The following is a 13,371-nucleotide window of genomic DNA, read 5'->3' as shown; positions in this document are numbered from 1 at the left end:
TTTGGGCCCTCGGGTCCTTTCTTCCGTCCCTCAAGGGCAAGGTGGTGAGGATCTTCTCCGACAACACCACCACCATGTTCTACATCAGGAAGCAGGGCGGTACCAGATCCCCAGCCCTGTCCAAGGAGGCGCAGGACCTGTGGCATTGGGCCTTCGCCCAAGGGATGTTTCTGGTGCCGTTTCATCTGGCAGGAATAAAAAACACCATCGCCGACTCGCTCAGCAGAGAGCTGCGCTCGTGCCACGAGTGGGAACTACGACAGGATCTAGTGGACCGCCTCTTCCGACGGTGGGGCACACCCCAGATCGATCTGTTCGCGACGGCGACGAACTCCAAGTGCCGGAGGTTCGCCAGCAGGTTTCCCCAGCCGAGGAGCATGGGCGATGCTTTCTCGTTCCCCTGGGAGGGCCTGTTCCTATATGCGTTCCCTCCATTGCTGCTGCTGATCCGGCTCATCAACCAGCTCAAGAGGTCACGGTGCAGGATGATCCTCGTCGCACCTGCGTGGCCAAGGCAGATATGGTTCCCGGACCTTCTGGACTTGTCAGCGTCCCCGTCAATCAAGCTGCCAGTGGACGTGGATCTTCTCTCCAGGGAAGGAGGCGCCATCCTCCATCACGACCCGAGGTCGCTGAACTTACAGGCCTGGCTCCTGCAGCGTTAGAGTTTTGAGGTTACGACATACCAGCCGACTGCAGAGAGGTTCTTGCAAAGGCCAGGGCGTCCTCAACTCTTAAATGCTACGGACACAAATGGAAGAGGTTCTCTGTCTGGTGCCACGCACAGAAGATTAACCCTCTACGGATTACGGCTCCTCAAGTACTGCCGTACCTGCTTACGCTGGCCAAGGCTGGACTGGCGCACGCTTCCATCAAGATTCATCTTGCTGCGATCTCCCGATACACCAGAACCACGGGACGGATGTCTTTGTGGTCTCATCGTCTGGTGAAAGAATTCATGAAGGGACTGCTCAGATCGTTCTCGCCGGTGAAGGCCCCGGCCCCGGCGTGGGAGCTCAACGTGGTGCTGACCAAGCTCATGGGACCTCCGTTCGAGCCTCTGCACTCAGCTCCGTTGAAGTTCTTGTCGTGGAAAACAGCATTTCTTGTGGCCATCACCTCCGCACGACGGGTGGGAGAGATCCAGGCCCTTTCCTGCAAGCCCCCGTACTTGACTTTTCACGACACAAGGGTAGTGCTCAGGACGCACCCCTCCTTCATGCCCAAGGTGCCGTCGGACTTCCACCTCAACGAACCCTTGGTGTTGCCTGTTTTCTTCCCGTCGCCTTCGTCGCCGGCTGAAAGGACTTTGCACTCGCTGGATGTGGCTAGAGCGCTGAAGTTCTACGTGGACCGCGTAGAGTTTTCGGAAGACGTCACAACTTTTTGTGAACTTTGGACCTGTCAATCAGGGGAAGGCTCTCTCGAAGGCTTCCATTTCCAGATGGCTCTCCGGCTGTATCATGTACTGTCATCGGTTGGCAAACCGACCGCTGCCTGGCCGTCCGAGAGCCCATTCCACCAGAGCGATCGCAGCTACCACGGCGTTCCTATCTGGTGTGCCCTTGCTGCACATCTGCAGGGCTGCTACGTGGAGGTCGACGCACACCTTCACGAAATTCTACTGCATCGATCGGGATTCCAGGGAGGAGTCCAGGGTCGGCCAAGCAGTGCTGCGCAACCTGTTCGCCTAAGGTGAGCCTGGTGAGGAGGTAAGAATTGCTTAATGTTGAGTTTTGGATGTAATGCTTAATGTTGAGCCTTTGCCACCTCCCGTGGTTGTGCATGTGTGTACTGCTATGTATTCTTTTATTCATGAGCATCTGAATCCATGCCAGACCCCATGCTGGAGAAGGAACAAGTTACCTACCTGTAACTGTTGTTCTCCAGCATGGGTCTGGCATGGATTCACATGCGAACCCTCCAGCCTACCCCTCTGCGGCTCTTCACTTGGTCATACTGGCACTTCACGTGCTACCAAATCTGAAGATGGCTGCCAGAGGCGGGGCTTAGGGAGATGACAGTCATTGGCTGTGGTCAGTATGATGCAGAGATCAGTGATTGGTTACTACTACGAAAGACAGATCAGAAACGAAACTGATACTGATTTTTCTTTACCGAGGATTCCCAGCCTGACGACGGGGAATATTCATGAGCATGTGAATCCATGCCAGACCCATGCTGGAGAACATCAGTTACAGGTAAGTAACTTGTTCCTCATCCAGGCATGGATGGCCACCCATGGACTATGCCTGAATGATGATAAAACAGAGCTCATCATCTTAGGCACTACATTCAGCATAAAGAAACTTGGCCCGGCCTATAACTCCTTCATGATTGACGGGAACAATATCAAAGTCGGACAGGAGGTCAAAACACTGGGTTTCTACCTAGACTCCACTTTTTCCCTTAAAAGACAAGTGAGCTCCCCTGCATCCTCCACGGCTTACACGTGTAAATTAATCCGCGCAGCCAGACCCTTCCTATCGGATTCCAGCTGTCTGACACTTTCCAGAACCCTCATATTGTCTCGACTTGACTATTGCAATGCCATGTACTTGGGGTCCACCAAGGCCACCACCAGCAAATTGCAAACCCTCCAGAACAACACTCTCAGAGCAGCCCTGGCCATTTCCAGAAGAGAGCACATTACAGGATTCAGCCAACAGAACAACTGGCTCCCCACTAGAGACAACATTCTCTTAAAAACGGTATCACTCACCCACAAGTCCCTTAATAACTCTGCCCCCATCTACTTGATTAACAGATTCCACAGACAACCCTCCTTAAGACCCATTAGAACTATATACAAAGACTGTTTATCTGTTCCCCACTACAAAAGGGCAACTATAGGGGGCAACAGTTTCCCGGTAAAAGCTGCCAAGCTCTGGAACTCGTTGCCTCCTAACCTCAGAGCAGACCTACCTTACCAGAACTTCCGGTCCAATGTGGTTTCTTGGCTGAAACTGGTCCCACTCAGACAATAAAATGCCCTTCGTTACCTGCACACTTTGTAACCATGTGCGCCCTCTTGCTTACTTGTACATTATGGTCCTATAATATGACTGCTGATTTGTATATAACTCTTTGCACCTATTTTGTATTTTGTAATCATGTATATTTTCTGTGTATTTTAACCAAGCTTTGAAATTTCTTTTAAATGCTGCGCGCTGATACCCCCGGGTACTCTCGCGCATTATAAATAATAAAACAAACAAACAAACTAAGATGAAAAGGGTAACTTGTCCATTTTAAATTTAAATCTTCAGGCACAGTCTTAAGGCTGTGTAGTAGCTCACGTAGCAGCCTGTGTAATGATTGATTGTTTACTTTGGAGAAACGGGTAGTGCAAATGCATTGCTTGCATTACTTGGTTGGCCAATGGGTCTTCTCAGCCATAACAGACTCCTGAGTTTTTTATTTGAATGTCCTCAATGCCTGCAAGACCATAGAGTGTCCAAGGCCTGCAAAGTCCATAAGATAGGCGAGAAGGTGCTTGGCCAGCCACGATCGATAAAAGTCACAAGACAAGGTCAAGGAGACGGGACATCTGCTGTCACCACCAGACCATAGCGCTATCATTCACCAGAATGTTCCAGTGGCCTCTGAATATGGGAAAGAGAAAGGCAACTGCCTCTCTGCCTCTGAAAGCAGCTCCAGGTAAAACACACCATTTAGGTACACGTAATGTATACCTAAGGCAAGTCGTGGGTGAACTAGAGGCTCCAAAAAACGCAGTGGAGAGAAAATGAAGGCATAGCAAGATGGGGGTACTATCAAGTGAACAGCACAAAGAAGAGGCTAACAAGCCCAATATTGCAAGTTCCCTTGCTTGCCACAACACCCCTACAGCTAGTGAGAGCAGAAAGGGCAAGTAGATCTCCACTCTTCATAAGGCCAGCGAGTGTACAACAGAACTACCTGCGGCTTTGGTAGTAGATTGCTGCAACAACACAGGATGCCTGTGTAGCCTTGGTAGTAGATTGCTGCAACAACACAGGATGCCTGTGTGACGCTTCCATTAGAGAGGGCAAGGAAAATAACGAATTCTCCACCATATTGCTACCCAAATTTAGATAAAACAAAAATGGCTGCCACGTTTGATATGTTGCTTGTGTCTGCTCCTGTATCATTTATTATTGAGCATGAACCAGCACAAAACTCCACTGATCGAGGACCATCTATCTCTTTGATTAATAAAGTGGCTCAGTGGATAAATATCTCCATCATAGGACCAGCCATTGGTCCCCAAATTGTTAGAAGAACTGGATGAATTGGAAAAACAAACAAATAGCTAAATGCTGACTGTATAATTATTACTCTAAAGCGATCTGGAATAGTTAACTATTTTAACAATTCCAATCTAACGAAGAATCGCTGCCAACTCAGACATTTTATTGTTCTGGTAACTTTTTCTACCCCTGGTTCCAAAAGCTGTTACCCATCGACAACTCGGTGCGAGTAGGCCGGACTCCAAGCGTTGGCTGTTGCAACGTCTGTGAACCCAAGCCCACACCCCAATGTGCGAGACATGGGGCCTCATTATAAGTTTGCCGGTCCGGGAACTATGGTACCGGTAAAGATGCCGGTACCGTAGTTCCCAGACCGGCCAACTATGAGTTGTGCTTGTGGGTCCCTTTTTGCCCGCTAGGTCAGCAGAACGGCACCTGCGAGCACAGCATGTCGGATGCACCGGCACCATTATAAACGGTGCCGGCGCATCCAACCTCCCCATTCCTATTCAGCCCTATGGGTCCGAATTGGAATGGGGAGCATTGTTTTTCCGGCGCCCGCAAATGGGCAATTACCGGGTCCGGCAGGGCCGTAATGACCCGGTAAATGCGCATTCGCGGGCGCCGGAAATTTCCGGAAGTTTGGCAAATCCTGCTGGTTTTACTGGCAAGGCTACAGCCAAATATCTAATGAGGCCCATGGTATATGACGTGCAACACTTGGTAACATGAAATGATGCCCAAGACAAAACTAGAAATATCTCTTGGAACGTGGCTGGTTTTAACAACAAAATGTGTGAAGCTGATATTCTCAACTCAATCGACTCTATTGACATTATTTTAATGCAAGAAACCTGGTCCACAGCCACCTTCACCAGAGATGTCGTTTTTTCATTTGCCAGCTCAGCAATCCCCAGCTGACATGGCAGAAAAGCTGCAGGGTTGTGATGCATGATATCCCTATCTGTCTTCAAACCGAAGTGCATAGTAATACAGAGTATCTCCAAATTGAAGTCAAACATGATACCAACTTTCCATCACTGTGGTTAATCAATTTTTATTGGGCTCCAAATTACAAGGAAAGGGGGGCGTTTCTTGGCTTACATTCAATCTATTGACCTTGTTTTGTACCTTTCCTCAGGAACAGCCCGCTGCGTATAATGGGGCGTAGCTTCAACCTAAAACTAGGGAAAGGCCCTAAAAAAGAACTACTTGACGACCAACAAGGTAGCATATGGCATCGCATCACTACACCTATCCTAAGCGATCCTAGAAAGGATAAACTAGGCCCATATGTGCACAAAGTACAATGTAAAATTGCCTCCATGTGATGTCTGGAGTACCACCAGATATACGAGGCAAAGCCACATTCAACGGTTTAAGTGATGGTACCATGATTGACCATATAATCCTGACTATTATGTTTTGGCATTCTGTCATTTCTTTTGAGGTCAAGTCTATGATCAATAGTGATCATTCATTCATCTCTGATATTTACCCTGGAGAATCGTTTCATGAAAGCAGCCACTCATATCATAATCTTGCGCTATTGAGAGTGTAGTAAACGCTAACTGTTGAATATCCCCTTCGTCACCTCACTCCTGGATTGCCCCATGACATGTGTTAGGCTTTTTGTATTGGCTTTTCTTGGCGTCACTCTAGGGTATTTGTTTTCGTTAGCACCAGCATGTCATTTTGGGTAAGATTCATGAAGTCTTGATTTGAAATGAGTCTTGCTCCTTACATGACCAGCGTTTCTGTGTTTGTTGTGTAATTCTATGCTCCGTGTGAAACCTGACTTGCATTTTCATAAGATTCAGGAGGGATGCTGTAAAAAAGAATATGTTGTTTTAATGTGTGTTTGGAGGATTAGAGCAAGTGATGTTTTAATGAACCATTCTTGTTGTACATGATTTGCATGTATTGTCCCTCTGTTCTTGTTTTTGCCATGCCTGAATATTTCTGATGCGAGATAGAAATGTGTTTCTTGTGTGGAAAGAGATCCCATGGAACAGAATTTGAAGCAATACGAATGCTATACCTATAATATTGTTGTTAGATAGGGTGTGTTAGCCACACAATACAGGAACCTTACAACCAAATAACCTATGTTGTTAAATGTTTATCGAGAGAAACCCACCCCTTCATACTATCCACTTGGAGTTGACCCCCGGTAATGCATGAGAATATTGGAAGAAATTCACAGAGCCCCCTAAACACAATTTCTTTACACTTTATAAATACATCAGTCAGGTTGTTAAACAGTTTCCACTTGTTTGATATAGTTTTTACGTACTTTGCATTGTTTGTTTGGGTTGGGCCTTGTAGCAACCTTGCATGCATCCAATGTTTCCCAGTCAATTAGGATGTGGTTGTCCATTGTTGTTAGTTTGGACTATTAGGAATATTAGGTGCATAAGACAAAACTACTGCATTGGAATACAGAAAGGGAGGAATGGCATATGAGGAGGGACACAGAGTCTGTAGGTGTTGTTTGGTTATGTGCCCACAAATTGGTTGCCCACGGCTTTCCTAATCCCTGTGGCCATTCCCACCCATTCATGCCTCTGCCTCCCCAAAACACATCATCGTGGGAACTCTTTGAACTTGCTTTATTCAAGCCTTACCATCAAACTTTGCATTTGAAGTGCCTGCCAATGTTTTTTCAAATCAGTCTTCTGAGAGTTAATTACTTAATTGGAGATCTAAAGCTACTGTTGTAATAAAAATGTCAACCAGGCCTGCTTTCAGCCACTGAAGTCCATTTTAAAGCAAGCATTGGCAAAGCCAGCATTTTGTTGCTGTGGCATTCGTTTTAAACCTTTGCCAGGCACTGTTATTGGATGTACAGGTACTCTCACTATTTTGCACCTGCTCCCAACAATGGCCAGCTAACACCACTGGGGCTGTGCCTGGCAAGGGCCATTCCCATGCCTGTACTTTATGTTGGTGGCTTGAGCAGGCAACTATTGTCCTTTCACACCCTGTGTGAGCTGTTTTGCAGCATCTCCCAGCGAAGCGTTCAAAAAGTGGCACTGCAGTTGCTGAGGAATAACAACTCGATTACAGTGCTGTTGATGAGAGGCGCTATTATTTGCGCATCCATTGGGTTGTGCCAGTGTCGCTGCACCCATGGCGTCCTCCAGAGGAAGATCATGCAAGAATGGTGGTGGATCTTGTGAATTCCAAGAGGAGCTGTGCCAAACTAGGAGGGTCAGAGAGTTTCAGTTGTTTCCCCTGGGCTTTAGAATGCTTTACCCCTAGTAACCAGTCGATTAACTGAAATCCTAACTCTTCATAAAGAACAAAGAGGTATTTTTTTTGCACGTTCTTTACTTTGGTTCTACTTAGACGTAGTTGGTTCTTCAGTGTGCTTTATAATTGAAAGAAACATAAACATCTGAGTGCGCAAGACTAATTGTATGTATGTGGTTCAGTTCCCTTGAGTATAGCATAGATGCGCAGAAATTCACAGTCGTGCATGTGCATCAGTAGATAGTTTGTGAAAATGTACTGTGTCAGTGGACTCTGATTTGTCTATTTGTGCAAGTAAAAATTGTGAGGTGGCAGCTCAACAAGGCTGTCTATTGGGGCTGCCTCAATGTTGATAACGTTTTCTTTTCTTTTCATTTCATTTTGATTTTGATATGGTCATTAGTTCAAGTCTACAAGTTCTATAGAAGAATGTTCCTGCCGCTGCCCCTCCACAGCGCCAGGTCTCCATCTATGTCTAGCGCGAAACACCCTCCACAATGTGAAACGAGTGCAGCACTTTGTTAAATATATCTGCCACTCTCTGTAGTTAAAACAACTTAGTTTTACAATGTATTTCCCACCCACTTAAACCACTGCTGGCTCGGGTGAAGGAACCTATTTTCATTTTGGTTATTATGAGGCTCTTTTGATACTTTTACACCCAAAGTATTACACTATAGTACATATAGAGATAACTGGCATATGAGGAGGGGAACAAAACTTGTAGATGTTGTTTGGGTATTTGCCCATCCATTGATTCTGCCCAAAACACCTCCGCGTGGGAACTCTTGAGCTCGTTCTAATCAAGCCTTATGAACAAACATTGCACTCAAAGTGCCTGCCAGTGTTTTTTTCGAAGCAGTTTTCTGAGAGTTAATGACTTAACTGGAGCTGTGAATACACTACTGATGTAATAAAAATGCCTTAACCAGGTCTACCTTCAGCCACTCGATTTATAAGCACTGTGTGTGTCCTTCACTGAAATCCTGTTAAAAACCAGCATTGGTAAAGCCAACAGTGTTGGTATTTGCCAGGCACTGCTATTACATGTGCAGGTACTCGCACCATTTTGCACCTGCTATCATCAATGGCCAGTTAATACAACTCTGCCTTATCTGTGCCTACACAAAAGCCCAAACTGTTATGATATGATATGGCATTAGTAACGTGCCTATACACACACGTGTTTCAAGGCGAGATGCGGCAAGGGAGGGGGAACAGAGAGAATACAAAGACAACAATCTTACTAGGTGACATTGAGATTGCGCAAGTGCAGGGGAAGGGGAAAGGGAAAGGGAAAAGTGAGAGGGGTAAAGGGGGACGGGGAAATGCAATACTTAGGATCAACAGTAAAATACATTTAATAAATAAGAATAGGTGAAATGTGTGGCCAGCTTGTGGCAAGTGCAGGGGTAAGTGCATACATCAAGTGTCAAGAGCTGGTAGGGGACTGTAGGTATACGGAAACAGCACCCAAGTGCAGGTGATGCCCGGGAGGCAGTGCAGCTGGTGGGGGAGGGGACCTGGGCCCGAGATCAGGGGGTAACCATGTGACCAGTGCAGTTTCAGTCAGGAGTTCAGCAGGGGAGAGGAGGAGTGAAAGCAGAAGCAAAGAGGAAGGTCTTGAGGTGCTTCCGGAACCGGAGATGGTTCAAGTTTCAGGCAGGCAGGAAGGCTGTTCCAGAGGGAGGCCCCAGTTGAAGAAAGAGATCTACCACCAACTCATTGCTTGGAGAAGCGACTGACCCTGAGGGAGTTGGAGGCGGATGAGCGATGGCTCGAGATGTAAGATATTTAGGAACAGAGTTGAAGGTATTGAGGCCCCAGAAGGCCTTGTGGACAATGCATGGGTTTTGAACTTAATCCTCACAGCCACTGGGAGCCAGTGAAGAGATTTCAGTCCTGGAGACATACGATCCCTGGGTTTGAGGCCAAGGACAAGTCTCGCAGTCCTGTTCTGGATGAGTTGCAGAGGGCAGAAAGTAGAAGCAGAGCTCTGGAGACAGTGAGCTTCTGGGCGAAGGAGAGGAAAGGAAGAATATCTTCTGCAGCTGGTAGTGTGACTTCTTAGAGATGCCGTAGATATAAGGAGAGAAAGAGAGTGTGAAGTCAAAGTGACCCTGAGGTTTTTAGCTTCACACATGGGAGCAGGAAGAGGGCCAAGAGAGGAAGGCCAGAGAGCGACAGGAAAGGAGGGAGCAGATGTGCCGATAAGGAGAATCTCTGTCTTACTGGCATTAAGGCAGAGATTGTTGACGGCACACCACTCCTGGATAGCAGACAGACAGTCAGAGATGAGAGAAGGAGAGGAGATGGCAGAAGGGAGCCTGAAAATGAGCTGACTGTCATCCGCATAGCACCGAAAGTTGGGGCAGTGAGTGGAAATTTGGTGGTCAAGAAGTGGCAGGCATTGGTTGAACAGCCAGGGAGAGAGGTTAGTCCCTTGGGGAACACGACAGGTAGAGCGAGAGATAGAGGAAAGGAAGGTCCCAAGTTGGACCTCGGAGGGTCGATCGGAGAGGAAAGAGGTCAGCCAAGCCATGGCTTGATCGGTGATACCCAGGTTATCATGGAGATGACTGAGAAGGATGGCATGGTTGACGGTATCAATGGCAGAAGAGTGATCAAATAAGATGAGGACACAGGGGGTATTGGAATCAAGGTTGGAGAGCAGGTCTTTACAGATGTACAGGAGAGCAGTTTCCGTGCTTCTGGCAGCTCTGAAGCCAGACTGATGGTCATGGAGACAACCAACTGATTCAGTGTGCAGATTAAGCTGGGAGATGGGCAGCTTTTCCAGGAGTTTGCCCAGGAAAGGAGTGATGGAGATTAGATGGTAGTTAGCCGGGCAGGAGGGGTCGGCTGAGGGTTTCTTAAGAAGAGGGTTCACAAGGGAGTGCTTCAGGGGGAAGGGAAGACTCCAGTGTTGAAGGAGTGGTTGCAGAAGTCAGCCAAAGCAAGAGCAGGGTGTCAATGTGTTCCTTGATGGTTTTAGAGGAACAGGGGAGAACATGTTTTGATGAGACTTTCATAGATCGGACATGTCTAGAAACCTTGTCTGGGGTGAACAGGGGAAAGGCAGAGAAGGAGGGAGGGAAGGTCACCACAGAAGGGCCAGAGGAAGAGCGGGGAGTAGAGGGAGGAGGAGGAGAGGAAGAGAGAGAGCACAGGATGTCATGAGTTTTTCAGATGAAATGAGAAGCCAGGACCATGCAGAGGGCCTGGGAGGGGACAGGAGAGGTATAGATTGCAGCAGGATTGGCCAGCTCCTTGCAGATTTGAAGGAGTTCGGCCGAGTTGTTGGATGCCGCAGAGATGCGGGCTTGGATGAGGGCTCTCTTCTTGGTGCAGACAGAGAGCCGGTATTACCTTTGAAACAGGCGGCAAGCCAGTTTGTCAGAAGATGTACAGGAAGCACGCCATTTTTGTTCTCAGCCACCCTGCACTCACGTTTAAGGGTGACGAGGTCTGATTCGTACGGCTTCAAGCAGATCCTCATGACAGGGGCAAGACCATCAAGAGTATCAGATACAGCTAAATTGAGAAGAGAAGGGGCTGTGTCAGGGTGTGAGTCAGCCGAAGGGGGAGCAGAGGGGAGGATGAGAAATTGTTGGCGAATTCCTCATCTGACAAACACTTCATGAGTCGGATAACTGAGAAGGTAGGTGGAAGTACTGGAGTTGGCTTGGCCTGAGGGGTGGTGAGAGTGAGCTGGGAGGAAAGGAGAAAATAATCACTACAGGAGAGAGGAGTGGTGAGAGGGACAGAAAGGCGAAGGTCTGTAGAGATCATAACATCCAGAGTGAGAAAGTTGTAGAGGTCGTGAACGAGTCCAGAGGAAGAACCGGAGGCATTGAGGTGGATGTTAAAGTCCCAAAGAAGGAGGAGTTGAGTGGTCAAGGCCAGGAGGGAAGAGGAGAGGTCTGCCCACTCAGAGAGGAAGGAGGAGATTTGACCAGGTGACTGATAGATGGTAGCCACAGTAAGGGAATGGCTAGGCGAGAGAGAGAGCCTGCAGACGAGGCATTCGAGAGAGGAGTAGGCCTGCATAGGAATGACAGAGGCAGGAATCCACTCAGGGAAGATCAGGGCTATACCCCTTCCGGAATGGTTGGGTCTGGGCACGCAGAGGATCTTGTAGCCATCAGGGAGGAGAGTGTCAAAGCTTGTGACAGAGCTGGCAGTGAACCATGTCTTGGTGAGATAGAGAACATTGAGGTCAAGTTCTTCGAGGAGGCGGCAGATATCAGAGGAGTGTTTGACAGCTGAGCAAGAGTGGCAATATGGAGACGGTTGCCGTCCTTGAAAGACTTCAAAGGAGGGGTACACATCAGAGGTACGCCCTGCAGAGGTATAGAAGAAGCCTGAAGGAGGGGAGGAGGAAGGAGGAGAGGGCAAAGTAGCCTGGGAGGAGACAGCAGGAGGGGGCAAGAAAGCCATGGAGGGAAGAGAGGGAACAGCAGGAGAAGAAAGTAAATTGATGAGGCACAGGAAGCTTCTATCAAAGAGGAGAAGGTTGGCCTGAGGGCCTTGGACCAAGATGGTACCATTCAAGTAAACATTAATGATGACCTTAGAGGAGTGGAAGGAGGCCAAGAGAGCCTCCCACGGCGTGCCACCTTTAATGGGAGAAGAAGAGAAAGGAGAAAGCACAGAGACCATATGTTGAGTCCATAGGTCTGGCGAGGGAACGACAAAGAGGATATTGGTGAGGGTTTGCCTGGAGGAAGCACTGGTATAGGTTTCAGCGATAGAGAGGCTTGGGTTCAAGACCAGTATATCCTTTCAAACTTGGTCCTACCAGATTTAGTGAAGAGAGCATAATAGTCGATAGAGAAGCATATAGAAAAGATAGGAGAGACAGAGAGCACCATAGAGTAGGTTTGTTTTTTCTTTGCATTCTACGTTTTGTACTATTGTATTTTCCATGGGAAAAGTAGAACCAGAGCTCCAGGCCATGCAAGTATATCCGGAATCATCTGAAAAATCCTGGTATGCATGGCCTTGTAGGCTTCCTTTTTTTTAAATGTGCACTATTCCTACAAATAGATTTTTGATTTAATGGAAGCTTGTGATCATTCCCACTTGAAATTCTTTGAAACGGCCTAGAAGAATCATGAATCACAGAACAAGTAGGCCAAATGAGCATGTGGTAAAGGAAAATGAACCACATGCATTGCATGTGCAAGGTCAAAGGTCGGTTTGAAGGCACAAGCATGCTTTGGGAAAACGAAAGGAATCTGCTGGTGGGCAATGATCTAGCTTTGACATTTGCTTTCTAATGTCCTTCCCCTTTCCATGACGCGTAGGGCTAGGTTGAGTCTTTGCTATTCAAGTTTTTTTTTTTTTTTTAGGTTTGTAGGCATTTCTGGTGGAAGGATTTTCATAACTCTTTCCAAAATAATTTGTTTGGGAGTAAGGATATTGTCAAGTGGGGGGTGAAGATAGCTTCCTGTGACAACCACATAAGGAAACTGCTTGGAAAGATTGTGGTCATGTGGAAGAGGGGTATCTGTTTTGAGGAGATCAGCATATGATATGAGAAAAATATAAAGGGTGTGATTGGTAGATCTATAGTGGCATTCATTGTCTAGACAATGTTTAGGGAGCGACTTCCCTTGTGAGTTGTTGTTCTCCTGTCATTGGATGAAGGCTCTGTTTAACTTGTTAGATAAGAATTCCTGATCAGGTTTGTTATTTTTGTCGTAACCAAAGATTGAGGTCAGCCATTGGAAGCATTATTTTCATAAGTTGCCAGCAGGTTAACTATAACTTCTCTGTTCTTGGAATTAATTGCTAATATTTAAATTCTTACCAGTATTTCACCATTAACTGTAAATGATATCCCAAATTACCAAATTGACAGAATACAAATCTGGATAAA

At 47.1% G+C, this 13,371-nt stretch overlaps 1 protein-coding gene across 1 annotated transcript in view; it reads left to right on the top strand.

The window, feature by feature from the left end:
* Positions 1-13,371, top strand: part of LOC138505001 (tolloid-like protein 2) — a 160,150-nt gene that overhangs the window by 71,258 nt on the left and 75,521 nt on the right. The window lies entirely within an intron of this gene.

Source organism: Ambystoma mexicanum, chromosome 11 (genome assembly GCF_040938575.1).
Source record: "Ambystoma mexicanum isolate Mex_15411 chromosome 11, UKY_AmexF1_1, whole genome shotgun sequence".
Taxonomy (NCBI): Eukaryota; Metazoa; Chordata; class Amphibia; order Caudata; family Ambystomatidae; genus Ambystoma; species Ambystoma mexicanum.
The sequence above is the reverse complement of the archived record's forward strand: the minus strand, read 5'-3'. Positions and strand labels throughout refer to the sequence as shown.